We start from the raw sequence: 27,485 nt of genomic DNA on the forward strand, positions 1-27,485 counted from the left end.
ATGTACCGCGATTCTCTCATTAAAGTCATGAGTAACCTACACGCTGCATTTCGGTCCGACTCTCTTTCTTCAACAGACGAACGCCGTTACAACGCCTATGTAGATATTCCATAAAATTTTAAAAAATCAGCCGTTTCCACCTACAATAGTAATTTACAACATTAACATTGTCTACACTTTATTTCCGATCAATTTGATGTTATTTTAATGAACAAAACAGGACATTTCTAAGTGATCCCAAACTGTTGAACAGTAGTGTAAGTATCTTACACAGACACACACACTCTGAACGGTCAACATGGTCAAGTTAATCTGGGAGAACCTCATATTTTCAGTTGACTTCACAGAGGAAGCTGCGATTGTGATGTGATTTCCTGTCTACAGGGTCATCATCTCAGTTCCCCTCGATGTTCCCCTTTCTAGGCTTTCCCATGGAGGTGAAGGACCATGTCTCTGTATGGTGTTAGTGAGGCAGTGTGTCATTGTGTTTGTATGTGTTAGTGTATGTGCGTGCGTGTGTGTTCACTCACCTGTATACATAAACCTTTCATTGTTGAAATCAACATCCCTAATCTTCACTTCTGTACTTAAATTCAGCCACCACCTGTACCTTCAATGATCTAGAACTTCAAATGCTTCTGCTTTTTTAAAATCCCACTTCTGGAAATAACAACAATTGCACTCTACTTTCAAACAGTCAACGCCTAGTTACTAAAGGGATGCATTTCAATGTATAAACAACTCTAATCGAGCATCGTGTTAAAAGATGTTTTGAGGAAGCTCGGCCAAACAAAAACATGTGGTCTTTCATGGGTTCACTTCAACAGCCATCTCTATTGTGATGTACAGTTGAAGTCTGAAGTTTACCTACAGTAACGTTCTTTGAAATGAACGGACCAAGGAGCAGCGTGGATTGAGTTCCACATCTTTTTAATACAAAGTGAAACTAGAAACAGAAACAACAAAACTCCAACGACTGTGCAGACGTAGTGGCCAAACACAAACAAACAATATCCCACTACCCAGGTGGGAACAATGGAGAACTTAAGTATGATCGCCAATTAGAGACAACGATAATCAGCTGCCTCTACTTGGGAACCATACCAAGCTCACCAACATAGAAATAGGAAAAACTAGAACACCTTCTGACCCACTGGAATTTTGATACAGTGAATTATAAGTGAAATAATCTGTATGTTAACAATTGTTGGAAAAATTACTTGTTATGCACAAAGTAGATGTCCTAACCGATTTGCCAAAACTATAATTTATTAACTAGAAATGTGTGGAGTGGTTGAAAAACGAGTTTTATTGACTCCAACTTAAGTGTATGTAAACTTCCGACTTCAATTGTATGTAGTGAGTCATTTCTTCCTGTTGCAACAGAGAGCTAGCCTGCTTCCAGGTCTGTTGGGCCTGACGGCACACTGTGATCAGGGACCAGGCTGACAAGGAGCTACCGAAGCCACAGATCTGTGTGTGGTGATGACGTTGATGCCATGTCATACCTGGAAAGACAACATTTTCAACACAGGCAGGAGTTTAACGAGTGGATAGCTAGTGCACAAGCAGACTGTGAATTGTCCATTTAACACTCAAACAGCTGTGTTCTTGTAATCTATTGTTTTTCCATTTTACAACTCATGACCAGTTCCTCGTTCTGCAGAAGATCCTCTTTTGGCAAAATAATAGTCCCTCTTGTTTGCGTGTACCTACTTCCTCTCTGGCTGCTCAGTTCACATGATGCAGAAGTGCCTGGTCAACCCTCCTATACAAAGCTATTTAAGTCAGGACTTGTGGCACTGCCCACACACTACCAGTGAGGAGACTGTCAACACTCACTACCAGTAGGGAGACTGCGTACATACTACCAGTAGGGAGACTGCGTACATACTACCAGTAGGGAGACTGCGTACATACTACCAGTAGGGAGACTGCGTACATACTACCAGTAGGAAGACTGCCTACACACTACCAGTAGGGAGACTGCGTACATACTACCAGTAGGAAGACTGCCTACACACTACCAGTAGGAAGACTGCCTACATACTACCAGACCTAGAGGAGGATATGGATATCACAGTAAGTGATTTGACTGCATCACTTCCCTTCCAGTTTAGGTTGTAGTTTTCTATTTGAATTGTAACAATGAAGGGTAGGGTAGTAGAAATGTGAGGGATCAGGGATATGCTCTTTGGTCTTTTCAACAATGTATACAGTAGTAGTCGTCACGTGGAGGCTTAGGCTTTGTTTTCAACCATGTATGGTAATGTGAGTTGCTATGATTTCCATTCCGGTCCATAGGATTCACCTGTGAAGGGAGGTATCTCTATACTTCACACAGAGGAGGATGGGAAACACCACTATGAAGTGGAGAATATCCTCAAGTTCAAGAAAGGAGGACAAGGAGGAGGAGCCTTTGCCAGGTAACCTCTGATAACCTCTGTTTATCTGTGAAGAATTTGAATATACTGTAGGTTGAAACCTTTTAAGGATAGAGGAGTTGAGACATTTTAGAGGGAAACAAGAGGAACTTCCCATAGTAAAACTCCTTTATGATGTAAGGAAAGAGTTTTTGATCTAATGTCAGGGGTGAGGTCACAGAGTTATTTAATTTGGTAATTCCACCCCTGAATGTCATAAAAAGCTGTATTGTTTTTCTCCAGGTCTGTGTAGATTTAACCACGGGGTCTGTGTAGATTGAATCATGGGGTCTGTGTAGATTAAACCATGGGGTCTGTGTAGATTGAACCATGGGGTCTGTGTAGATTAAACCATGGGGTCTGTGTAGATTGAACCACGGGGTCTGTGTAGATTGAACCACGGGGTCTGTGTAGATTGAACCATGGGGTCTGTGTAGATTAAACCATGGGGTCTGTGTAGATTAAACCATGGGGTCTGTGTAGATTGAACCACGGGGTCTGTGTAGATTGAACCACGGGGTCTGTGTAGATTGAACCATGGGGTCTGTACAGATTAAACCACGGGGTCGGTGTAGATTGAACCACGGGGTCTGTGTAGATTGAACCACGGGGTCTGTGTAGATTGAACCATGGGGTCTGTGTAGATTGAACCATGGGGTCTGTGTAGATTAAACCACGGGGTCTGTGTAGATTGAACCATGGGGTCTGTGTAGATTAAACCACGGGGTCTGTGTAGATTAAACCATGGGGTCTGTGTAGATTGAACCATGGGGTCTGTGTAGATTGAACCATGGGGTCTGTGTAGATTAAACCATGGGGTCTGTATAGATTAAACCATGGGGTCTGTGTAGATTAAACCACGGGGTCTGTGTAGATTGAACCACGGGGTCTGTGCAGGGCCATATTAAGAAATCATAGGCCCCAGGGCTTTGTTTATTTTTTTTTATAGAGATCCCCTTTTTTTAAATGCATATCATGCAAATCTACATAATTTACATGCCAGAAGACATTAGCTGAATATTTTTTAAGAGTTGCCCAAGCGGCAGCAGGCAGTTTATACTCATTGAGTCCTCCTGTGGTTGGCAGTTGCAATGAAAAAACATAATCAATATATACAAATATATATAAAACAGGTATGTGGTGTTGTTGTTCCTCAGTGAAGGAGACAAGCTCCTGACCATCAATGGAGTGGACCTACAGGATCTATCCCCAGAGGCCTTCGCCAAGATTCTGACGGAAGGAAACCCCATGTTGGTGAGTGATATAGCTGGAGGAGAGTTCTTAAATCACTCCACTCTCTTCATGGCATGTTTCATCACAGTATTGTTTTGAACTAATGCCCAACTGAGCATTCTACTAAAATGTATTGTCAATGAGCACTGATTGAGATTTAATCAAAAGTGCGTTACAATGGCTTAGAAATACAATGCAATTCAAAAGGATGCAAATAATTAGTAGCAAAACCTTTTGTCCTCGTTTTGATGTCGCCAGATTGACTTTAGATGCAGTATAACGTTAGCTAAAATTGAGGTAGCTGCCGTTAGCATTGCTAGCTATTTTTGACGAACTTTGCTAGCTAATGACAACATTGCCATCTGTCTAAAGTAAATGTGACGACATGATAATGCTGGAAAAGTTGTTTCTAACTAAATATTTGACTCGTTTAGCAATGTCATCTTATTTCCAGGCACTATAGTGTAATTTAGCCTAAACAGGCGTACCCTCCGTCCAGAATGACTGGGCTTATCACGACTTTAAGGCACCACTATTACGCCGCCCGTCAGGGTTGCCAGGTCTGGCAGAAATTGATTACTCAAAACCCACCCACAAGGCCTAAATACTAACAATTGTTAGTTTTTTCGCAGCAAGAAAGGATTGGCACAATTAGCCAATAAACCATTTTTTTCAATAACGTTATCGAGTGAATTTCGACTTCTAAAGACTTAAGAAACAAAATTCTGTTTTCCATCAAAATACTAATTATTGTGAACTAATATGACTAGCTAAGGAATTTGAATATCAAATCAAACTTTATTTGTTACATGCGCCGAGTACAACAATTGTAGACCTTACCCTGAAATGATTACTTTACAAGCCCTTAACAAATAGTGCAGTTATTATTATTATTATATAAGATTTAAGAAAATATTTACCAAATAAACTAAAGTTTGAAAAAATTATAAAAAGTAACACAATAACAATAACGAGGCGATATACAGGGGTACCGAGTCAGTGTGGAGGCTATATACAGGGGGTACCGAGTCAGTGTGTGGGGTACAGGTTAGTTGAGGTAATCTGTACATGTAGGTAGGGTTGAAGTGACTATGCATAGATAATAAACAGTGAGTAGCAGCAGTTTACAAAATCAAATGAAATCTAATTTTATTTGTCACATGCGCCGAATACAACAAGTGTAGACTTTACCGTGAAATGCTCAGTTGGTTAGGAGCTCAGTTGGTTAGGAGTAAAACGTTCATCCTCTTCGGTGCCATATTATATTTTGCGAGAGAAAAGATCATTTGTTGGGCTATTTTCTGGAAAATGTGCCAGATGTTAAGACTACAAACCATTATAAATGGCCTATTGAGATTGACTTGTCATTTCAATCAGCGTAGGCCTAATGACTCAAATCCAGGTTTATGATTGTAATTCAACTTTGCCATGGTTTGGTTAGCTGGAGGCAGGTAGCTTATAGCCCCTGATAGACCTACATCTTATTTCAGATAGCCTACAGTAGCCTAGGCAAGATGTAACATGAACGATTTAGCAGCTTGCTTAGTTGGAGTTGACAGACTAATTCATTCAACATGAATATCGTGGCGATTTCAAGGTAATAAGTGCTTCAGTTGCCGAATAGGCTACTGAGGATGGGGTAGTAATTTCAATCACTGAACCAAATGTGAACAATAGACCTATGCTTGTCAACAACAGCCAGTGTTTTAATTTATTTTCCTGTAGTCTAATCTGACTGACTTACTTTCAATATAATCAATTCCAACAAACAGCTGACTGGCAATTGAGTTATCACTGTGACCATGATCACAATTGAGTTAGCACTGTGACCATGATCACAATTGAGTTAGCACTGTGACCATGATCACAATTGATAACATCCAACTTCATTAACTAAACTTGGCCATTCATAATTGTATAATAACATAAGGCTACAACAATAAACTGAAGTTATAATAAAATAAATAAATAAAAAGGTATAATATAGCCTATTTATTAAATCCAGTGGTGTAAAGTACTTAAGTAAAAAGACTTAAGTATTACTTCGTTTTTTAGGGTATCTGTACTTTACTATTTATATTTTTGACAACTTTTACTTTACTACATTCCTAAAAAAAAAGAAAATTTGGTACTTTTACACCATATATTATCCCTGACAAAAGTACTCTTTACATTTTTGAATGCTTAAGGACAAAGTGTCTAATTCACTCATTTATCAAGAGAACATCCCTGGTCATCCCTAATGCCTCTGATCTGGCAGACTCACTAAACACACGTGCTTTGTTTCTAAATGATGTCTGAATGTTGGCGATAACCCCTGGCAATCCATAAATGTAAAAATAAAAAAATTGATTTGCAATGACTACAGTGATATTGTCATTTCAACGTATTTATTGTATAAAATGGTAGGCTACAGTAGCCTACATAGGCATTTAAAAGTAGCCCAAAAACCTGCAACCAATACATTTTACCCATGACATCATTTTCATTGTAGCCCAATTTAGAAGGAAAACGCTGCTGGTCGAGGGCGGCTTGATCATTTTCATAACAATGGTATGACTGGGGTGCAACCTATGAATAAGATATTTACCAGAAGTGACTAACATTGATTGCTGTTTTGAGTCACTGTTTGAACCCATGAATCTGAATATTAGTCAGAGAGAGAGAGAGCGAGAGAGGGAGAGAGAGAGAGACACGGGGGAATTTTGTCAGACCTGGGCCCTGACAGTAAATCTCAGAAAGACAAAAAATAATGGTGTTCCAAAAAAGTTCCAGTTGCCAGGTCAACAAATACAAATTCCATCTAGACACCGTTGCCCTAGAACACACAAAAAACTATACATACCCTGGCCTAAACATCGGGACCACAGGTCACTTCCACAAAGCTGTGAACGATCTGAGAGACAAGGCGAGGAACATGTGCCATCAAAAAGAACATAAAATTGGGCATACCAATTAGGATCTGGCTAAAAATACTTGAATCAGTTATAGAACCCATTGCCCTTTGTGGTTGGGAGGTCTGGGTTCCGCTCACCAACCAAGAATTCACAAAATGGGACAAGCACCAAATTGAGACTCTGTATGCTTAATTCTGCAAAACTATCCTCAGTGTACAACGTAAAACACCAAATAATGCAGAGCAGAATTAGACTGATACCCGCTAATGATCAAAATTCAGAAAAAAGCAATGAAAAGGATACAAAGCAAACCACTACAGAGAGAAGAGTCTCCTAAACAAGCTGGTCCTGGGGCTCTGTTCACAAACACACCCCACTGAGCCCCCAGGACAAAGAGAGAGAGGCTCTGTTCACAAACACACCCCACTGAGCCCCCAGGACAAAGAGAGAGAGGCTCTGTTCACAAACACACCCCACAGAGCCCCCAGGACAAAGAGAGAGAGGCTCTGTTCACAAACACACCCCACAGAGCCCCCAGGACAAAGAGAGAGCGGCTCTGTTCACAAACACACCCCACAGAGCCCCCATGACAAAGAGAGAGAGGCTCTGTTCACAAACACACCCCACTGAGCCCCCATGACAAAGAGAGAGGCTCTGTTCACAAACACACCCCACTGAGCCCCCAGGACAAAGAGAGAGAGAGGCTCTGTTCACAAACACACCCCACAGAGCCCCCATGACAAAGAGAGAGAGGCTCTGTTCACAAACACACCCCACAGAGCCCCCATGACAAAGAGAGAGAGGCTCTGTTCACAAACACACCCCACAGAGCCCCCATGACAAAGAGAGAGAGGCTCTGTTCACAAACACACCCCACAGAGCCCCCATGACAAAGAGAGAGGGGCTCTGTTCACAAACACACCCCACAGAGCCCCCATGACAAAGAGAGAGAGGCTCTGTTCACAAACACACCCCACAGAGCCCCCATGACAAAGAGAGAGGCTCTGTTCACAAACACACCTCACAGAGCCCCCATGACAAAGAGAGAGAGGCTCTGTTCACAAACACACCCCACAGAGCCCCCATGACAAAGAGAGGCTCTGTTCACAAACACACCCCACAGAGCCCCCATGACAAAGAGAGAGAGGCTCTGTTCACAAACACACCCCACAGAGCCCCCATGACAAAGAGAGAGCGGCTCTGTTCACAAACACACCCCACAGAGCCCCCATGACAAAGAGAGAGAGGCTCTGTTCACAAACACACCCCACAGAGCCCCCATGACAAAGAGAGAGAGGCTCTGTTCACAAACACACCCCACAGAGCCCCCATGACAAAGAGAGAGAGGCTCTGTTCACAAACACACCCCACAGAGCCCCAGGACAAAGAGAGAGAGGCTCTGTTCACAAACACACCCCACAGAGCCCCAGGACAAAGAGAGAGAGGCTCTGTTCACAAACACACCCCACAGAGCCCCAGGACAAAGAGAGAGAGGCTCTGTTCACAAACACACCCCACAGAGCCCCCATGACAAAGAGAGAGAGGCTCTGTTCACAAACACACCCCACAGAGCCCCCATGACAAAGAGAGCTCTGTTCACAAACACACCCCACAGAGCCCCCATGACAAAGAGAGAGAGGCTCTGTTCACAAACACACCCCACAGAGCCCCCATGACAAAGAGAGAGGCTCTGTTCACAAACACACCCCACAGAGCCCCCATGACAAAGAGAGAGAGGCTCTGTTCACAAACACACCCCACAGAGCCCCCATGACAAAGAGAGAGAGGCTCTGTTCACAAACACACCCCACAGAGCCCCCATGACAAAGAGAGGCTCTGTTCACAAACACACCCCACAGAGCCCCCATGACAAAGAGAGAGAGGCTCTGTTCACAAACACACCCCCACAGAGCCCCCATGACAAAGAGAGAGAGCTCTGTTCACAAACACACCCCACAGAGCCCCAGGACAAAGAGAGAGGCTCTGTTCACAAACACACCCCACAGAGCCCCAGGACAAAGAGAGAGAGGCTCTGTTCACAAACACACCCCACAGAGCCCCAGGACAAAGAGAGAGAGGCTCTGTTCACAAACACACCCCACAGAGCCCCCATGACAAAGAGAGAGAGGCTCTGTTCACAAACACACCCCACAGAGCCCCCATGACAAAGAGAGAGAGGCTCTGTTCACAAACACACCCCACAGAGCCCCCATGACAAAGAGAGAGAGGCTCTGTTCACAAACACACCCCACAGAGCCCCCATGACAAAGAGAGAGAGGCTCTGTTCACAAACACACCCCACAGAGCCCCCATGACAAAGAGAGAGAGCTCTGTTCACAAACACACCCCACAGAGCCCCAGGACAAAGAGAGAGAGGCTCTGTTCACAAACACACCCCACAGAGCCCCAGGACAAAGAGAGAGAGGCTCTGTTCACAAACACACCCCACAGAGCCCCAGGACAAAGAGAGAGAGGCTCTGTTCACAAACACACCCCACAGAGCCCCCATGACAAAGAGAGAGAGGCTCTGTTCACAAACACACCCCACAGAGCCCCCATGACAAAGAGAGAGAGGCTCTGTTCACAAACACACCCCACTGAGCCCCCAGGACAAAGAGAGAGAGGCTCTGTTCACAAACACACCCCACAGAGCCCCCATGACAAAGAGAGAGAGGATCTGTTCACAAACACACCCCACAGAGCCCCAGGACAGCAACACAATTACACCCAACCAAATCATCAGAAAACAAAAAGATAATTACTTGACACATTGGAAAGAATTAACAAAAAAACAGGGCAAACTAGAATGCTATTTGGCCCAAAACGGAGAGTACACAGTGGCAGAATACCTGACCACTGACTGACCCAAACTTAAGGAAATCTTTGTACAGACTCTGTTAACATAGCCTTGCTATTGAGAAAGGCCGCCGTAGGCAGACCTGGCTCTCGAGAAGACAGGCTATGTGCTCACTGCCCACAAAATGAGGTGAAAACTGAGCTGCACTTCCTAACCTCCTGCCTAATGTATGACTATATTAGAGACACATATTTCCCTCAGATTGTACAGAACCATAAAGATTTTTAAATCAAATCCAATTTTGATGAACTCCGATGTCTATTGGGTGAAATACCACATTGTGACATTACAGCAGCAAGATGTGTGACCTGTTGCCACAAGAAAAGGTCAACCATTGAAGAACAAACAGCATAGTATATACAACCCATATTTATGTTTATTTATTTTCCCTTTTGTACTTGAACTATTTGCACAACATTACAACACTGTATATAGACATAATGACTTTTGAAATGTCTTTATCATTTTGGAACTATTGTGAGTGTGATGTAAAAAAAAGGTTTATTTTAATTGTATCTTTCACTTGCTTTGGCAATGTAAACATATGTTTCCCATGTTAATGAAGTCCCTTACATTGACAGCAGTGATGCTGTTGTTTATGGTACACAGGTTTCTTCACCTCTCCAGGTAGGAAGAGGAAGGACATCAGTGTTGTTATTCAGATAGTCTTGTCTGTTATCTTCCCATCTCTCTAGACTGTCCACCAAGCCAGCAGGGCTCCTCCACCAGGGAGATGCCCAGAGGAGGGGGCTGAGGCCAGGGCTCTCCACCCGGTCTCCAAGGAGAGCACCATACTCAGCTTCAGCCTGGAGATGAGACGAGAGGATGACCTGGACGACCTGGAGAGGTGGGCTGAATCAATCAACCAGTCACTCAATCACTCAGTCAGTCAGTCAATCAGTCAGTCAGTCAGTCAGTCACTCAGTCAGTCAATCAGCCATTAACTGTTTTCGTACATAGTCCCTACATTTTAGGGGACCAAAAGTATTGGGACAAATGTACTTAACTTTTACTACTTTAATACATAGTTAAGTATTTAGTCCCATATTCCGCACGTAATGATTTACATGAAACTTGTGACTCTACAAATTTGTTGGATGCATTTGCTGTTTGTTTTGGTAGTTTTTTTAGATCATTTTGTGCCCAATAGAAATTAATAGTAAATAATACATTAGCTGTATTAAAGCTGACAGTCTGCAATTAAACTCACAGTCATTGTATCATTTCAAATCCAAAGTGCTTGAGTACAAATTCAAACCCCCCCCCCCCAAAAAAAAAAATATGTCACAAGCCAATATGTTTAGAGCTTACTGTATATTCCTGGAACGAGTGTTGACACTCATATTATATTTAGTGTAGATTGTATTTGGATGTTTCCCAAACCCCGAGCACGTTTAGGTTTCTGCCGTAGCATAACACAGCTGATTCAAATACCCAACTCATCGTCAAGCTTTGATTATTTGAATCAGCTGCGTAGTGCTGGGGTAAAAACCAAAGCGTTCACCCAGGGGGCCCCGGGACCTAGTTTGGGGAAACCCTGTTTTAATGGACCACTGGCCTCACACGAATCTCCATATAACTGTATAACGTCATGTATCGTCCCTGAACAAAGTGACTCCTATCGCCCCATGGAAGACCTCACAGAAGAGGATGTCAACACAGCCGATGGGGAGGTTGACGATCTGTTCCTGGTTGCCATGACGAACACCAGAATCTCTGTGGTGAGGGGGCGTGGCTGCGGTGACGGGAGCTCTTGTCACAACTGTGGCAAGTCGGATTGTAACTTCAACGAGGTTGTCATGGTCGCAGAGTCCAGCAAAGTCACCCTGGGTAAGTTTTAATGATATGTATTTGTAAGCAGTGGGGGCAGTTCCCAGCACACTTGTATTTTTGACTTGCTTTTAATTGATAGGACAGTGAGTAGAGGGGACAGGAAAGACAGGAGAAGATTGTGTTCAATAGATAGTGGGATGGTTTCGTACCCAGACAGACACGATACATGAGCACTGGGGTGTGGCAGCATATAACCACACGCTAGACCACAGCAGGCCACCCTTCACTTTCATCTAACCAGGGTGTACCCTGGGTATGTTCTGGTGCTGACTTCAAAAGATTCAACGCGTCTGGTTGGTAAGTAGGCTGTTCCTTTTATTAACAGTATCGGTACTGCCAACCGAGCCGTGCTTCTGGAGCATTTTATTCTACTGTTGTAACTGGTTTTTGCCTGGCTTTTAAGAAGACATTGTATGGTGACAACAGATACTTTCTGGAACTACTTACTCAACTCTACCTGGTTCCAAATCGCGGGCAATAGCGGTGCTTGTAGAAACAATCATAGTTACATTTTTATATTATATTACAGTCTAATTACAATTTATTTAACTCTAACTGGTTCCAAATCGTGGCTAGTGGTGATTATAGAAGCTATATTTTCATATTTATTACTGTGAATGAACCATTCAATCACATAATTTCTGAGTAAATACAGGTTATTTGTGTGTAATGTGAAATACACTTCCCTCATTACTGGCTCTCATGACCTTTCTGACAGAGAAGTGAAACCCTGGTCATGAATACCATATCACAATCACCACGTATTTATAAACTAGACTGGATCCCGTCCACATCTCCTCCACATAGTTATAAACTAGACTGGATCCCGTCCACATCTCCTCCACATAGTTATAAACTAGACTGGATCCCGTCCACATCTCCTCCACATAGTTATAAACTAGACTGGATCCCGTCCACATCTCCTCCACATAGTTATAAACTAGACTGGATCACGTCCACATCTCCTCCACATAGTTATAAACTAGACTGGATCCCTTCCACATCTCCTCCACATAGTTATAAACTAGACTGGATCCCGTCCACATCTCCTCCACATAGTTATAAACTAGACTGGATCCCGTCCACATCTCCTCCACATAGTTATAAACTAGACTGGATCCTGTCCACATCTCCTCCACATAGTTATAAACTAGACTGGATCCCGTCCACATCTCCTCCACATAGTTATAAACTAGACTGGATCCCTTCCACATAGTTATAAACTAGACTGGATCCCTTCCACATAGTTATAAACTAGACTGGATCCCTTCCACATAGTTATACACTAGACTGGATCCCTTCCACATAGTTATAAACTAGACTGGATCCCTTCCACATAGTTATAAACTAGACTGGATCCCTTCCACATCTCTTCCACATAGTTATAAACTAGACTGGATCCCTTCCACATCTCCTCCATAGTTATAAACTAGACTGGATCCCTTCCACATAGTTATAAACTAGACTGGATCCCTTCCACATCTCCTCCACATAGTTATAAACTAGACTGGATCCCTTCCACATAGTTATAAACTAGACTGGATCCCTTCCACATGTCCTCCACATAGTTATAAACTAGACTGGATCCCTTCCACATAGTTATAAACCAGACTGGATCCCTTCCACATAGTTATAAACTAGACTGGATCCCTTCCACATAGTTATAAACTAGACTGGATCCCTTCCACATCTCCTCCACATAGTTATAAACTAGACTGGATCCCTTCCACATCTCCTCCACATAGTTATAAACTAGACTGGATCCCTTGCACATCTCCTCCACATATTTATAAACTAGACTGGATCCCTTCCACATCTCCTCCACAGAGTTATAAACTAGACTGTATCCCTTCCACATAGTTATAAACTAGACTGGATCCCTTCCACATCTCCTCCACATAGTTATAAACTAGACTGGATCCCTTCCACATCTCCTCCACAGAGTTATAAACTAGACTGGATCCCATCCACATAGTTATAAACTAGACTGCATCCCTTCCACATCTACTCCACATAGTTATAAACTAGACTGGATCCCATCCACATAGTTATAAACTAGACTGGATCCCTTCCACATAGTTATAAACTAGACTGGATCCCTTCCACATAGTTAGAAACTAGACTGGATCCCTTCCACATCACCTCCACAGAGTTATAAACTAGACTGGATCTCTTCCACATATCCTCCACATAGTTATAAACTAGACTGGATCCCGTCCACATCTCCTCCACATAGTTATGAACTAGACTGGATCCCTTCCACATCTCCTCCACATAGTTATAAACTAGACTGGATCCCTTCCACATCTCCTCCTCCATAGTTATAAACTAGACTGGATCCCTTCCACATCTCCTCCACATAGTTATAAACTAGACTGGATCCCTTCCACATCTCCTCCTCCATAGTTATAAACTAGACTGGATCCCTTCCACATCTCCTCCACTCTCAGCACCATGGGATTATTTCACCTGTGCTGCTTCACCAATGCTCTTCCATGGGTCCCAAACAATGACATCATCCAAACGAAGAGCTTGTTGAGGTGTGCTTCCTCATCTTCTTCATTGTATTTTCTGATGCCCGTTTTGTCTGCTTGTTTCTCTCTCTTTGTGTTCAGTGTCACGAGGAATGGGCAACTTGGAAAAAGTACAGCAGGTGGACAACCTCTTTATTGAAAACTATTTATGTCGCACGTACCTTCGGCGTAGACTCACACATAAGATGTGGAGTTTTCCTAGTTTGTCAGCAACTCCAGGTTTGTTGTAGAATAATGTGTTTTTGTATTATGTCGTTGATTTTCTTATTCTTTTATCATAATAACAATTATACAACTGTTTATTAAACGTTGCCACGGCAATTAGTGTACAAATATTAACTTGATGATGGACAGTCGGGACTACAGACTGCGAACGTTAACTTTAGCCCAATGTTTTTTGTTACTATGGTAATAACTGATTTGTTTATTGATTGATTTATTCCAGAGAAGATCACCATCTATCACTACAAGTCTGACTGTGTGGACGGAGAGTTTCGAGGGGTCCCTGTGGTGCTCAACTTCACCAGCTCTAACTGTTTCCTCAAGTGTGTTAAGGACGGAGAGCGAGTCTCTCTCTGTGTTGGGGTGAGCACATACCCTTCAGCTTTCTGCTGCTCAGACTAATGTTAACAAGGCCCTGACAAACAAAACTACAAAAGGAGAGTATCAAGTTGGGTTCTCATACTATATTTATTGCAGGGCAGCAAGGAGGGAGCTTGTGCATCAAAACAGTACAACAGACTCTCAATACTACTTCTCTAAAGAGAGGATATTTCTACAGATACACAAATAACTCCTCACAAGGTCACAGCATACCCTGACTATACCCTGACTATACCCTGACTATACCCTGACTATACCGAACAATAGGAACACCTTTCTAATATTGAGTTGCACCCCCAGTCCCCCTTTTGCCCTCAAAACAGCCTCAATTTGTCGGGGCATGAACTCAACAAGGTGTCAAATGCAGGGTCAGGTGGTTCAAGGCCCTCTAATAGACATTGGGGTCAGGTGGTTCAAGGCCCTCTAATAGACATTGGGGTCAGGTGGTTCAAGGCCCTCTAATAGACATTGGGGTCAGGAGTTTCAAGGCCCTCTAATAGACATTGGGGTCAGGTGGTTCAAGGCCCTCTAATAGACATTGGGGTCAAGTTTCAGACATTGGGGTCAGGTGGTTCAAGGCCCTCTAATAGACATTGGGGGTCAGGTGCTTCAAGGCCCTCTAATAGACATTGGGGTCAGGTGGTTCAAGGCCCTCTAATAGACATTGGGGTCAGGAGTTTCAAGGCCCTCTAATAGACATTGGGGTCAGGAGTTTCAAGGCCCTCTAATAGACATTGGGGTCAGGTGCTTCAAGGCCCTCTAATAGACATTGGGGTCAGGAGTTTCAAGGCCCTCTAATAGACATTGGGGTCAGGTGGTTCAAGGCCCTCTAATAGACATTGGGGTCAGGTGGTTCAAGGCCCTCTAATAGACATTGGGGTCAGGTGGTTCAAGGCCCTCTAATAGACATTGGGGTCAGGTGGTTCAAGGACCTCTAATAGACATTATGGTCTGGTGGTTCAAGGCCCTCTAATAGACATTGGGGTCAGGTGGTTCAAGGCCCTCTAACAGACATTGGGGTCAGGTGGTTCAAGGCCCTCTAATAGACATTGGGGTCAGGTGGTTCAAGGCCCTCTAATAGACATTATGGTCAGGTGGTTCAAGGCCCTCTAACATTGGGGTCAGACATTGGGGTCAGGTGGTTCAAGGCCCTCTAATAGACATTGGGTTCAGGTGGTTCAAGGCCCTCTAATAGACATTGGGGTCAGGTGGTTCAAGGCCCTCTAATAGACATTGGGGTTAGGTGGTTCAAGGCCCTCTAATAGACATTGGGGTCAGGTGGTTCAAGGCCCTCTAATAGACATTGGGGTCAGGTGGTTCAAGGCCCTCTAATAGACATTATGGTCAGGTGGTTCAAGGCCCTCTAATAGACATTATGGTCAGGTGGTTCAAGGCCCTCTAATAGACATTGGGGTCAGGTGGTTCAAGGCCCTCTAATAGACATTGGGGTCAGGTGCTTCAAGACCTTCTAATAGACATTTGGGTCAGGTGGTTCAAGGCCCTCTAATAGACATTGGGGTCAGGTGCTTCAAGGCCCTCTAACAGACATTGGGGTCAGGTGGTTCAAGGCCCTCTAATAGACATTATGGTCAGGTGGTTCAAGGCCCTCTAATAGACATTGGGGTCAGGTGGTTCAAGGCCCTCTAATAGACATTGGGGTCAGGTGATTCAAGGCCCTCCAATAGACATTGGGGTCAGGTGGTTCAAGGCCCTCTAACAGACATTGGGGTCAGGTGGTTCAAGGCCCTCTAATAGACATTGGGGTCAGGTGGTTCAAGGCCCTCTAATAGACATTGGGGTCAGGTGGTTCAAGGCTCTCTAATAGACATTGCGGTTAGGTATTTCAGGCGAGCTACAGTCCTCTGGCTCCTTATTGTAGTGGTACAAGGGACCGAGACGTCACTCCCTACATCGTCAAAGGGGGCACTTTTCCCAGAGGGCACCTACCCTCTGTACCACACAGACATCGGGTCATAACCCATATGAAAGGTACGGAGCACAACTACAGTCAGTTTACGGTCATTCACCAACAGTGAGTCATCCCAGGACCAGATTGTGTTCCACATACAGTATTGTTGTTTACCAGAGGTCACAGTCTGTTCACCAGTCCCCCTTTCACTGCTAAAGGAACCAATTGCAGCTTTCACCTTGACATTTACCGAGGAATGTATAATGGTGGTTAGCCTTCAATATGGGCACGGCAGACTCAGTCAATTCATGCAACTCAGCGAGTTCTTTAAGGATAGTGGGAATATACAGATCAGGTATGTTGTTCTAGGGAAGGTAGGCAGGTACTAGTACTACTAGTACTACTAGGCAGGTAGCCTAGTGTGCTAGCCTTTATCAGTCATAAATTCCGGGCCCTGGTCACTTTCCAGGTGCCCAGGCACTCCCCGTCTGGGAATTTAGTCTCTCAACAGGGTTTTAGCTTCGGTGGTAGCAACATTCCTCCTAGTGGGGGGGGGGCGACTTCAACCCACTTGGAGAACGTATCTAATACAAACAATATTTTTGACCCTTTACTTGGTGGTAAACAGATGACATTGATTTGAAGCTTTCCAAAGGGTTCCCATGGTAGTGATCTGGTTCCCATTCCAGTAACTGGAGTGGTTGTTTTCATGTTGTGTTTCAAATCTTTCCAACCATTTTGTTTTTGCAAATTGGGCCAAATTTGGGCCAATACCAACCATTCTTTCCTACACATTCCGAACATCTCTCCTTGGACTCAGGCGTCGTTCCATGATACTATACGTATGTTAGCAAGATAGGGAAGTAGTATGAGTGGCGTACGGCCGTCTGGGGGGCGCCAGACGCCGTTGTCATCGGGTTTTCAGCCTGAAGACATCAAACACCACTTTTCAACGGTATCACATGGTTTTGCATGTTTAACAACAGCATCAGTAGAAGTATGTACAGTCACCATGGGTGAGTCCCGTGAGGGGAGGAGGAACCGTGGGTGAGTCCCGTGAGGGGAAGAGGAACCGTGGGTGAGGGGAGGAGGAACCGTGGGTGAGGGGAGGAGGAACCATGGGTGAGTCCCGTGAGGGGAGGAGGAACCGTGGGTGAGCGGAGGAGGAACCGTGGGTGAGGGGAGGAGAAACCGTGGGTGAGTCCCGTGAGGGGAGGAGGAACCGTGGGTGAGGGGAGGAACCGTGGGTGAGTCCCGCGAGGGGAGGAGGAACCGTGGGTGAGTCCCGTGAGGGGAGGAGGAACCATGGGTGAGTCCCGTGAGGGGAGGAGGAACCGTGCGTGAGTCCCGTGAGGGGAGGAGGAACCGTGGGTGAGTCCCGTGAGGGGAGGAGGGACCGTGGGTGAGTCTCGTGAGGGGAGGAGGAACCGTGGGTGAGTCCCGTGAGGGGAGGAGGGACCGTGGGTGAGTCCCGTGAGGGGAGGAGGGACCGTGGGTGAGTCCCGTGAAGGGAGGAGGAACCGTGGGTGAGTCCCGTGAGGAGAGGAGGAACCGTGGGTGAGTCCCGTGAGGGGAGGAGGAACCGTGGGTGAGTCCCGTGAGGGGAGGAGGAACCGTGGGTGAGTCCCGTGAGGGGAGGAGGAACCGTGGGTGAGTCCTGTGAGGGGAGGAGGAACCGTGGGTGAGTCCCGTGAGGGGAGGAGGAACCGTGGGTGAGGGGAGGAGGAACCGTGGGTGAGTCCCGTGAGGGGAGGAGGAACCATGGGTGAGGAGAGGAGGAACCGTGGGTGAGGGGAGGGCGGAGCTGTGGGTGAGGGGAGGAGGAACCGTGGGTGAGGGGAGGAGGAACCGTGGGTGAGGGGAGGAGGAACCGTGGGTGAGGGGAGGCGGAACCGTGGGTGAGGGGAGGAGGAACCGTGGGTGAGGGGAGGAGGAACCGTGGGTGAGGGGAGGAGGAACCGTGGGTGAGGGGAGGAGGAACTGTGGGTGAGGGGAGGAGGAACCGTGGGTGAGGGGAGGAGGAACTGTGGGTGAGAGGAGGAGGAACCGTGGGTGAGGGGAGGCGGAACCGTGGGTGAGGGGAGGAGGAACCGTGGGTGAGTCCCGTGAGGGGAGGAGGAACCATGGGTGAGGAGAGGAGGAACCGTGGGTTAGGGGAGGGCGGAACCGTGGGTGAGGGGAGGAGGAACCGTGGGTGAGGGGAGGAGGAACCGTGGGTGAGGGGAGGAGGAACCGGGGTGAGGGGAGGCGGAACCGTGGGTGAGGGGAGGCGGAACCGTGGGTGAGGGGAGGAGGAACCGTGGGTGAGGGGAGGAGGAACCGTGGGTGAGGGGAGGAGGAACCGTGGGTGAGGGGAGGTGGAACCATGGCCGCTGATGCTTTCGCAGCCATGTCAGCACTGGCATCCCCTTTCGTAACAGAATCGGCCCTAAAAGTGGGCGGCACATTTAATAATAACACCAGCGTTGGGTAACGCCGCCGCTCCAAACATAGCCGCTACCGTCGTGTTTAACAATGTCATAAACCCACGCCGTTTCCACAACCCCCCGAAGTCCTGGCAAACACCACATACATACCTTGAATCAGTGTAGATTGTCACCTTCTTACGCCTCGATCACACCGACGGCGTCATGACGTTTAGGTACATCAGAAGTACATTCATTTCCAATGGAACGCTGCGTTTGCCTTGCTGCATTGCGTTGCAGTGCGTTCTGTGTGGTGGTGTATGTTGGTGTAAAACTGCATGTGTAGACGACTTGACAGAAGTGGTAGCAGAAGGGGAATGTTGAACTGTTGTTGCACACATCCAGATGATGCTGTGTACCTTTTTGCGTAATAACGCTGATGGTGTGATCGAGGCACCATCCCTCTGTCAGCATCAACGCGTGTGTCAGCGCCGTCCCCTCTGCCAACTGTGCTGAGGTACCAGGATGTAACGGAGCAGACCCTAGCCATGTGTGGTCTGTGACTACAGCGGGCCCCGCCCATCTATTTCCCATTTGGTCCAGGTAGGATGACCCATCTGAATATGACACTAAGTCAGCATTTAAAAGGCACGTCACTCAAGTCCTGGTTGGCAGTGACGATGTCACCATCACGTCTAGACAGCAGTGATGGATGGTGTTGTTGGGATTGGTAGGAGAGTTGAGGGGTTTATCCTAGCACATTTTACTACATGTCCCCTGACAGCAGTTTCGCTTCCTTCACCCTTTGGCCAGATGGTGTCTGTGAACTGATTTAGGAAAGTACTCCATTTACTCGTCTTGAGAGAACTCCTACAACTCTGAGCTACTTGGTAGTCCAGAGACCATTTGTCTTCAGTCTCAACAGCCTGCTCTTTACAATTAAGAGGCTCCCATGTTTTTTTAACAGATTTAAAAAATATATATATATATTTTACAAGTTTGGCGAGATCCTCAGGTGTATTTTCACTATTTCAGTTCAATGAGACCTACAGATGGCACTATATTGTTGGTGAGCGCTTCAGGTATATTTGAAATTCACATAATTTGCATGTATTTAGGTTCAGGTCATAAAATAATTTCTAAACAGTATAATAAAGGGATATTTACCCGGGTTGAGTACCCAAAATACATAGTAATACTTGTTAAACTTATAATCTGACATGTATTACCTTGAGTTCTCACCCAGATGGACCTTACTTTATCCAGGATCATTGCTGGGTTTAACTTAACACGCCATTTAGTCCAGGATCTACTAAACTAACATATGGAATTGTTTTAATATGGTCATACCATGGATCATTTAGCTATTTGATGTAGAATTTTAGGACCCCTAAAATAAAATAAAAATACATATATTTACTACTACTACTAGGGTTAGCTACTAGGATTAGGGTTAGCTGTTAGGGTTAGCTACTAGGGTTAGCTGTTAGGGTTAGCTACTAGGGTTAGGGTTAGCTACTAGGGTTAGGGTTAGCTACTAGGGTTAGCTGTTAGGGTTAGCTACTGGGGTTAGCTGTTAGGGTTAGCTACTAGGGTTAGGGTTAGCTACTAGGGTTAGGGTTAGCTGTTAGGGTTAGCTACTAGGGTTAGGGTTAGCTACTAGGGTTAGCTACTAGCGTTAGCTGTTAGGGTTAGCTACTAGGGTTAGCTACTAGGATTAGGGTTAGCTGTTAGGGTTAGCTACTAGGGTTGGGGTTAGCTGTTAGGGTTAGCTACTAGGGTTAGGGTTAGCTCCTAGGGTTAGCTACTAGGGTTAGGGTTAGCTACTAGGGTTAGGGTTAGCTACTAGGATTAGGGTTAGCTGTTAGGGTTAGCTACTAGGGTTAGGGTTAGCTACTAGGGTTAGGGTTAGCTACTAGGATTAGGGTTAGCTACTAGGGTTAGGGTTAGCTACTAGGGTTAGGGTTAGCTACTAGGGTTAGGGTTAGCTACTAGGGTTAGGGTTAGCTACTAGGATTAGGGTTAGCTGTTAGGGTTAGCTACTAGGGTTAGGGTTAGCTACTAGGGTTAGGGTTAGCTACTAGGATTAGGGTTAGCTACTAGGATTAGGGTTAGCTGTTAGGGTTAGCTACTAGGGTTAGGGTTAGCTACTAGGATTAGGGTTAGCTACTAGGGTTAGGGTTAGCTACTAGGATTAGGGTTAGCTACTAGGGTTAGGGTTAGCTACTAGGGTTAGGGTTAGCTGTTAGGGTTAGCTACTAGGGTTAGGGTTAGCTACTAGGGTTAGGGTTAGCTACTAGGGTTAGCTACTAGGGTTAGGGTTAGCTACTAGGGTTAGGGTTAGCTACTAGGGTTAGCTACTAGGGTTAGGGTTAGCTGTTAGGGTTAGCTACTAGGGTTAGGGTTAGCTACTAGGGTTAGGGTTAGCTGTTAGGGTTAGCTACTAGGGTTAGGGTTAGCTACTAGGGTTAGGGTTAGCTGTTAGGGTTAGCTACTAGGGTTAGGGTTAGCTGTTAGGGTTAGCTACTAGGGTTAGGGTTAGCTACTAGGGTTAGGGTTAGCTGTTAGGGTTAGCTACTAGGGTTAGGGTTAGCTGTTAGGGTTAGCTACTAGGGTTAGGGTTAGCTGTTAGGGTTAGCTACTAGGGTTAGGGTTAGCTACTAGGGTTAGGGTTAGCTACTAGGGTTAGCTGTTAGGGTTAGCTACTGGGGTTAGCTGTTAGGGTTAGCTACTAGGGTTAGCGTTAGCTACTAGGGTTAGGGTTAGCTGTTAGGGTTAGCTACTAGGGTTAGGGTTAGCTACTAGGGTTAGCTACTAGCGTTAGCTGTTAGGGTTAGCTACTAGGGTTAGCTACTAGGATTAGGGTTAGCTGTTAGGGTTAGCTACTAGGGTTGGGGTTAGCTGTTAGGGTTAGCTACTAGGGTTAGGGTTAGCTCCTAGGGTTAGCTACTAGGGTTAGGGTTAGCTACTAGGGTTAGGGTTAGCTACTAGGATTAGGGTTAGCTGTTAGGGTTAGCTACTAGGGTTAGGGTTAGCTACTAGGGTTAGGGTTAGCTACTAGGATTAGGGTTAGCTACTAGGGTTAGGGTTAGCTACTAGGGTTAGGGTTAGCTACTAGGGTTAGGGTTAGCTACTAGGAGGGTTAGGGTTAGGGTTAGCTACTAGGGTTAGTTAGCTACTAGGGTTAGGGTTAGCTACTAGGGTTAGGGATAGCTACTAGGGTTAGGGTTAGCTACTAGGATTAGGGTTAGCTACTAGGGTTAGGGTTAGCTACTAGGGTTAGGGTTAGGTTACTAGGGTTAGGGTTAGCTACTAGGGTTAGGGTTAGCTACTAGGATTAGGGTTAGCTACTAGGGTTAGGGTTAGCTACTAGGGTTAGGGTTAGCTACTAGGGTTAGGGTTAGCTACTAGGATTAGGGTTAGCTAATAGGATTAGGGTTAGCTACTAGGGTTAGGGTTAGCTACTAGGATTAGGGTTAGCTACTAGGGTTAGGGTTAGCTACTAGGATTAGGGTTAGCTACTAGGGTTAGGGTTAGCTACTAGGTAACTGATAGCTGGTTAGCTGGGGTTAGCTACTAGGATTAGGGTTAGCTGTTATAGCTACTAGGGTTAGGTTAGCCTGGGTTAGCTCAGTTGGTAGGGTTAGCTACTGGGTTAGCGCTAGGGGGTGTAGCTACTAGGGTTAGGGTAGTGGGTTAGATCCCGGGGGTTAGCTACCCATATGTAGAATGGGTATGCTACAGGGTTAGGGTTAGACTAGGGTTAGCTAGGGTTAGGTTAGCTGTTTTAGGGTTAGCTACTAGGGTTAGGGTTAGCTGTAGGGTTAGCTGCTAGGGTTAGGGTTAGCTGGGGTTAGCTACTAGGGTTAGGGTTAGCTACTTAGGGTTAGCTTTATTAGCTAGGGTTAGGGTTAGCTGTTAGGGTTAGCTACTAGGGTTAGGGTTAGCTACTAGGGTTAGGGTTAGCTACTAGGGTTAGCTACTAGGGTTAGGGTTAGCTACTAGGGTTAGGGTTAGCTACTAGGGTTAGCTACTAGGGTTAGGGTTAGCTGTTAGGGTTAGCTACTAGGGTTAGGGTTAGCTACTAGGGTTAGGGTTAGCTGTTAGGGTTAGCTACTAGGGTTAGGGTTAGCTACTAGGGTTAGGGTTAGCTGTTAGGGTTAGCTACTAGGGTTAGGGTTAGCTGTTAGGGTTAGCTACTAGGGTTAGGGTTAGCTACTAGGGTTAGGGTTAGCTGTTAGGGTTAGCTACTAGGGTTAGGGTTAGCTACTAGGGTTAGGGTTAGCTACTAGGGTTAGGGTTAGCTACTAGGGTTAGCTACTAGGGTTAGGGTTAGCTGTTAGGGTTAGCTACTAGGGTTAGGGTTAGCTACTAGGGTTAGGGTTAGCTACTAGGGTTAGGGTTAGCTACTAGGGTTAGGGTTAGCTACTAGGGTTAGGGTTAGCTGTTAGGGTTAGCTACTAGGGTTAGGGTTAGCTGTTAGGGTTAGGGTTAGCTGTTAGGGTTAGCTACTAGGGTTAGCTACTAGGGTTAGCTACTAGGGTTAGGGTTAGCTACTAGGGTTAGGGGTTAGGGTTAGCTACTAGGGTTAGGGTTAGCTACTAGGGTTAGCTACTAGGGTTAGGGTTAGCTACTAGGGTTAGCTACTAGGGTTAGGGTTAGCTACTAGGGTTAGCTACTAGGGTTAGCTACTAGGGTTAGGGTTAGCTACTAGGGTTAGGGGGTTAGCTACTAGGGTTAGGGTTAGCTACTAGGGTTAGCTACTAGGGTTAGGGTTAGCTACTAGGGTTAGCTACTAGGGTTAGGGTTAGCTACTAGGGTTAGCTACTAGGGTTAGGGTTAGCTACTAGGGTTAGGGTTAGCTACTAGGGTTAGGGTTAGCTACTAGGGTTAGGGTTAGCTACTAGGGTTAGGGTTAGCTACTAGGATTAGGGTTAGCTACTAGGGTTAGGGTTAGCTACTAGGGTTAGGGTTACTAGGGTTAGGGTACTAGGGTACTAGGGTTAGGGCTTAGCTTAGCTACTTAGGGTTAGCTACTAGGGTTAGGGTTAGCTACTAGGGTTAGCTACTAGGGTTAGCTACTAGGGTTAGAGTACTAAACTAACAAATGGAATTGTTTTAAGATGGTCATACCATGGATCATTTAGCTATTTGATGTAGAATTTTAGGACTTCTTTAAGTATATTTGATCAAATATTGAATTTGGCCTTTACTATTATAGCCCAAAGAAACACATGGACTAACATTCAGAAACGGTCAAAATGACATGAAAACATCATAAGGAAGGTTTTGATAGTTTTAACACGTCCTTTCAGTCTTGTGACAAACTGAAAAGCATCAGGAAGGATGATGACATCCAGGCATTTGTCTTCTACATGAAGGCTGAAATGAGCAAACAACGCCGGTTTGAGTCCGCCTACTGCCAGGGCTGGTTCATCCACACTTCTAACGAGACCAAAGTAGTGTTGGGGAAACCCCAGGGGATGACTGGGGACCAGTCATTCTTCTTCGTCATCCATAAATGATAATATAATTTAATAATAATAATAATATATGCCATTTAGCAGACGCTTTTATCCAAAGCAACTTACAGTCATGTGTGCATACATTCTACGTATGGGTGGTCCCGGGGATCGAACCCACTACCCTGGCATTACAAGCGCCATGCTCTGCCAACTGAGCTACAGAAGGACCACGATGAAGAGGGTTTGTTGTTTCTGCATGTTCTGTTTCTCTATAGTTTTTTTTATGTACCATCATTTTATAACATGGTTGTTTTGAAGTGATCTGTCCTAATATCAACGAGATGTCAGAAAGCTTAGGAAATATTTGTGGGTTTTTGGACACATATTTAACCCCTTATTTGTGTTGGCACAAAGCTAATCCCGTTATTTGTATGGGTTCCCTTCAGACGATTCTGAAAGACTTTTGTGGGGGTCGTAAAGCAAAACGGAGGACACCAGCGTGTTTGTGAGAGTCATCGTTTCCATAGAGTTAGTTTCCATAGAGTTAGTTTCCATAGAGTTAGTTTCCATAGAGTTAGTTTCCATAGAGTTAGTTTCCATAGAGTTAGTTTCTATAGAGTTAGTTTCCATAGAGTTAGTTTCCATGAGTTAGTTTCCATAGAGTTAGTTTCCATAGAGTTAGGCCAAACCGTTCGGATGCTAGACGTTTTTCGTGAGAGAACTGATTTTCGGGATGGCTCATGGTCTGACAAACACAGCTGGAGCTCAGCCACCTTCCACTGCAGACGCGGAAGAGCAACATGGGCGGATGTGGGGGATCGAGACTCAGCCCATGCAAATATCTCTAGCTTAAGTTGACGGACTTTGATGGGGATATTTTAAAATTACATTCACTAGCTTGACACACAGATGTGCATCAATAGACTCTTAAGGATAAAGACTTTAAGATGTGTTCAATATAATTGCTACTATATGTATTTTTAGTTCACCACTAATTGCATATTTTTCAAATAACTTCATAGTAGTCAGTAAATGAAATCAGACCAAGGACTATTGTTATTCCCTGTTATTTTATTCCCTGTTGTGTTATTGTTATTACCTGTTATTGTTATTGTTATTATTGTTATTGTTATTCCCTGTTTTGCTATTGTTATTCCCTGTTGTGTTATTGTTATTCCCTATTGTGCTATTGTTGTTCCATGTTGTGTTATTGTTATTCCCTGTTATTGTTATTCCCTGTTGTGCTATTGTTGTTCCATGTTGTGTTATTGTTATTCCCTGTTATTGTTGTTCCCTGTTGTGTTATTGTTATTCCCTGTTATTGTTGTTCCCTGTTGTGTTATTGTTATTCCCTGTTATTGTTATTCCATGTTGTGTTATTGTTATTCCCTGTTGTGTTATTGTTATTCCCTGTTGTGCTATTGTTATTCCCTGTTGTGCTATTGTTGTTCCATGTTGTGTTATTGTTATTCCCTGTTGTGTTATTGTTATTCCCTGTTCTGCTATTGTTGTTCCCTGTTGTGTTATTGTTATTCCCTGTTATTGTTATTCCATGTTGTGTTATTGTTATTCCCTGTTGTGCTATTGTTATTCCCTGTTGTGCTATTGTTATTCCCTGTTGTGTTATTGTTACTCCCTGTTATTGTTATTCCCTGTTGTGTTATTGTTATTCCCTGTTATTGTTATTCCCTGTTGTGTTATTGTTATTCCCTGTTGTGTTATTGTTATTCCCTGTTATTGTTATTCCCTGTTGTTATTGTTATTCCCTGTTATTGTTATTCCCTGTTGTGTTATTGTTATTCCCTGTTATTGTTATTCCCTGTTGTGTTATTGTTATTCCCTGTTGTGCTATTGTTATTCCCTGTTGTGTTATTGTTGTTCCATGTTGTGTTATTGCTATTCCTTGTTCATGTTGAATTTGAGTCGTGAATAGTGTTACCTATACTGTACAGATCAATTCAGGCTTTAAAAGCAGATTTAGGTAGATATGCACAAGGACTAAAAGGAATTGTTGAATAATAATAATATATTTTAACCTGTACATATCCTTTCAGACTTGTGACACACACAGACTGAAAAGCATCAGGAAGGATGATGAGGAGATCCAGGCATTTGTCTTCTACATGAAGGCTGAAATGAGCAAACAACGCCGGTTTGAGTCCGCCTACTGCCAGGGCTGGTTCATCCACACTTCTAACAAGACCAAAGTAGTGTTGGGGAAACCCCAGGGGATGACGGGGACCAGTCATTCTTCTTTGTCATCCATAAATGATGAAGAGGGTTTGTTGTTTCTGCATGTTATGTTTCTCTATGTAGTTTCTATAGTGTATTTTATACCATCATTTTATACCACCATTTTATACCACCATTTTATACCATCATTTTATACCACCATTTTATACCAACATTTTATACCACCATTTATACCACCATTTTATACCACCATTTTGTACCACCATTTTATACCATCATTTTATACCACCATTTATACCACCATTTTATACCACCATTTTATACCACCATTTATACCACCATTTATACCACCATTTTATACCACCATTTTATACCACCATTTATACCACCATTTTATACCACCATTTTATACCACCATTTTATACCATCATTTTATACCACCATTTATACCACCATTTTATACCACCATTTATACCACCATTTTGTACCACCATTTTATACCACCATTTATACCACCATTTTGTACCACCATTTTATACCACCATTTTGTACCACCATTTTATACCATGTCATTTTTATTATTGATCCCATGAGTCCCTGGAAAACAATGATGATTGCTGAGTGGGCTATACTGGCTACCATAAATGTACTGTCGATTCATTGAATGTAGAGAAACAGAGCCCAGGAAAATAATGGATGTGTACTGATATTACAGTGTGTGTGTGTGTGTGTGTGTGTGTGTGTGTGTGTGTGTGTGTGTGTGTGTGTGTGTGTGTGTGTGTGTGTGTGTGTGTGTGTGTGTGTGTGTGTGTGTGTGTGTGTGTGTGTGTGTGTGTGTGTGTGTGTGTGTGTGTGTGTGTGTGTGCAATGCAGCAGTGGCCTGTTTATTCTGCTATTGCAGAGAGAAGTAGCTATGTATCATACACAAATAATTAGCATTTGTTTGTATTTGTCAGTTATTGATCATTTAGTCAGATGAGTAATGCTTTTTATATTTTTCTGTGACTTAAGTCTTTTTTAAATTTAGAATAAAAATATATTCTAAAACTCTACAAATGTCTTGAATTCATACCGAATGTAAACGAATCATCCAACTTCTAATGTGGTCTTCTTGAAAGAGCTGTTGTTGTTGT

At 44.4% G+C, this 27,485-nt stretch overlaps 1 long non-coding RNA gene and 1 pseudogene across 1 annotated transcript; one reads left to right on the forward strand and one right to left on the reverse strand.

Annotated features, from left to right (window-relative positions):
- Positions 1-1,802: 1,802 nt before the first annotated feature.
- LOC124020058 lies at positions 1,803-26,574 on the forward strand (annotated as a pseudogene).
- On the reverse strand, positions 9,764-27,485 carry LOC124020059. The gene is made up of 2 exons (XR_006835895.1): positions 27,425-27,485; positions 9,764-10,216 (listed from the first exon to the last, which is right to left on the reverse strand). It is a non-coding gene; the product is annotated as an uncharacterized LOC124020059 (long non-coding RNA).

This window comes from Oncorhynchus gorbuscha, unplaced genomic scaffold, assembly GCF_021184085.1.
Source record: "Oncorhynchus gorbuscha isolate QuinsamMale2020 ecotype Even-year unplaced genomic scaffold, OgorEven_v1.0 Un_scaffold_756, whole genome shotgun sequence".
Lineage (NCBI taxonomy): Eukaryota > Metazoa > Chordata > Actinopteri > Salmoniformes > Salmonidae > Oncorhynchus > Oncorhynchus gorbuscha.